A 3378-nucleotide genomic window follows, 5' to 3' on the forward strand; every position below is an offset into this window, starting at 1 on the left:
GCTATGCCAGCAAAGCAAAGCCATGTATTACACTAGTTTACTCCTATTTCTATGCCTCTATGTTCTATACAGAATTTTCCACTCAGACCCCTTTGCTCTGGTCTCCTGAGAAACACAATCTTCTCAATTATCCTTCTTACGCTGGTAATGTGCTTGTTATTCTCTTTCTCATCAGAGGGTCAGGGTGACCAGACATGATGTCTTCACTTCTGTTCTTGCCTTGAGTTTATCTCTCCCACAGTTTTCACTGTACCAGGGCCAAAAGGTTTGTGGTGCTACCCAGTTCAGCTTCCATAGCTGTCTGGTCTTCCACAATGCTCCATTAATTTATTTGAGCTAAATTATTTCCCTGTTTTCCCGAAGTGCTACTTTGTTAATGGAAACTTGAAATAGTTGATACAATGAAAGATGCTTTTGGAGGCATGATGCTGCACAAGACAAAATATGCAGATTCTAAAGCACATGGGCTGTGTCTCCTCAGAGAAGCTGTGGCTTTCCTCAGGACCCTTCCCTGAATGCCTGCCTGTCCCCACTTGAAAGCTAGCTTGTGATGAAATTATGAAATTTCTATTTAGAAGTAACACCTCCTGACTTTGTGGGTCAAGACTTCATTCTAATAATATCTTGTGGTAATTCCTTGACTCCTTTAATTGAGCTCTGTTCTTAAGAAAGCGGGAGCTGGATTTCACTGTATTCTTTAATACCCTCACTGCAGTGGCTGTGGCTAGTTACAAGTGTAAATTCAGTATCAGTATCTGAACTGCAGCCTTGCTGCTATGGTACATATTGAGAGAAAGAAAACTCTCTCTACTAATGCAGGAGGATAAATGAATACAACTTTGTCTTTTAGCTTCACACTGAATTTACAAGGCTTGGCACTTTCTTCAGTTATGCACGTGAAGGATAAAATCATCATTCTAGTCACAGAGATGACTGAAATTTTTATGACATGACAGCATTTTATTTACCTTTTGATGTTCAACTGTACTTTTAAGGAATCTCAAATCACAGCACGCACTATATTCTCTCTGATGTAGCTTTCTGAGACTTCTGTGCTCTTTTATTTCAGGATACTTGCATTTTGCATTTTTGCAGCTGTTATCACTTGGACAGTTTACTTAATCACTGTGTCAGGATCATTTAATTTTAGGACAAAGGAAGTGTTCTTAAAAATCATAACTTGCATATAACAATGTACATATTGTACTATTCTAAATGTGTATACTGGATCTGGCATTCAGACTAAGTATACCTATGTAGCTGCTTCCTGCTGGGTTTTAAGAGTATCTGAAAATTAACTAGATTATTATGAGCTAACAAGCTATTTAACAAGCTTATTCTGTCCAGGTTTGGCCTAGATCAGTGGGAGGGAGCATGGCTAAGACCCCAGTGTTATTTGATGCCAGCTTATGTCATTGCTAGGGACAGCAAAAAAGGAACTCTTTCTCACTTCTAAAAAGAAGTGTGCTCCTTTCCAGTCATGAGAGAGTGTGTCAAGAAGAAGGAAGCTATCTGCCTTTGTTTTTCATTCTCTTGGCCTTGGAGAGCATTTGACATGTTGTCCTAGTTTTGCTCATGGGTGCTGAGAAGTGGGTGAATCCTAAAACACTGTGGGCATGGCCAGGTTGCATTTCTGTACCACACAAACCATTGTGTGGCTTTGGGGGAACTAAAATGAATGCATCCTGTAAGTGGCACCATTTTGCTCCATTTCTTCCTCAGGAAAGATGCTAGGACTAACATTGTGGACTCTTGGACTCTGTGCCTCTCCTGCCACTGCCCATACCTTCCCCACCCTTTCCTGTCACTTGATGAAAGCAGCCCGAGGTGGCAAGCACAGCTGGACTGCAGCTCTGAAAAGCAGTGGCAAGAAAACACTTGAGCCAAGTGCCAGCCGAGTCCAGCAGAGCGGTCCAAAGCTGTGGTGCCACATGGAATTGAACCAGTGGAGTGCAGTGGTCCAGAAGCTGGTGGCACAGTACAAAACAGCCTAGATTTTTGGGGGTTTGTCCGTCATTCTTTTCATTGTCTCAGGCTTGGGAGCAAGGAACACCAGTTTTGAGGCATGTCTGCCATCTTGTCTTTGTTTTGGGAGGCCATGTTGGAGACTGAAATGTTATTGTTTATGGCTTAGACGTCTTTATGAAGGACTTTTACCTATTATAGCACCACTTTATATCAAAAGCTTCATGGAAGACCACTGCACCCTGAAGGGGCCTCCTGACTGAGGCCCTGGACTGCAAGTTGATGGAGGTAAGATAAAGTGATTCAAGTCTGAGCTGGGGGAGAAGAATACATTCACAGGAGACAGCCCTAGGGTTATCTCCTACCAGGTCTGCACACACTCCCCCAACCCAGGGGGGATGAGGAGAGGTTTTGGGTGTATAGTGAAAAAGCCTCTAGTCAGAGGCAATTAATGTCCATCCTCTGCTGTGCATACCAGCTCAGCTGTGGGGCCCCCACTTCAGGAAGGCTGCACCTACTGAACATCCACATGAAGGACAGCAGAGGGCCCGTCAAAGCCCTCCCCACCTCTCCCCAAGAAGTCCCCAGACCCTGCATCAAACAGCAGTGCATGTCATGCAAATGATGCAACAGATTGAGAGTCTTGCAAGGACAGTGTCAAACTTAGCCCCCTCAGGGGAGGAGCTTAGGTGTTCCCACCTGGCCCAGAATTACATTAATCCATTGGATTCTATACTTTTCAGCGTGGGGGACCCTCACCACCAAGAAGACCAGATGGAGAGGATCAACAAGACATCGTTAGGATCCACAGAAGGGTCATGTTTCTACCTAATCCCTGTCATTCTCCCTGTCCCTTCCCCCCCAGTCTTTATCTCCAGACCAAACCCCCAGGTCCCTCAGCTGTTCCTTGTACAACTTGTGCTCCAGCACTTCACCAGCTCTGTTGCCCTTCTCTGGAGATGTTCCAGTACCCCAGTGTCTTTCCTGTAGTGAGAAGCCTAGAACCAGACATATTACTTGAGCTGTGGCCCCTACAGGAGGCAAATCATTGTGCTTGTCCTTTGGGCTGCATTATTTCTGAAATAAACCAGGATGCCTTTGGCCTTCCTGATCACCTGGGCGCACTGTCAGCTCATTTTCAGCCAGCTGCTGACCAAGTCATTTTCCACTGGACAACTTCCCAGCTACTTTTCCTCTATCCTGTAATGCTGCATTTGGTTGCAATGGTCCACGTGCAGGATTCAGCGCCTCACCTTATTGAACCTCATATGGTTGGCCTCAACCCATTGATTCAGCCTGTACAGTTCCCTCTGACTCCTTCAAACAGATCAACACTCCTACCCCACTTGATATTGTCTGCAAACTGACCAGGGGAGCACTTGATCCCCTTGTCCAGATCATGGCTAAAGATGT

Source organism: Poecile atricapillus, chromosome 2 (assembly GCF_030490865.1).
Source record: "Poecile atricapillus isolate bPoeAtr1 chromosome 2, bPoeAtr1.hap1, whole genome shotgun sequence".
Classification (NCBI taxonomy): Eukaryota; Metazoa; Chordata; class Aves; order Passeriformes; family Paridae; genus Poecile; species Poecile atricapillus.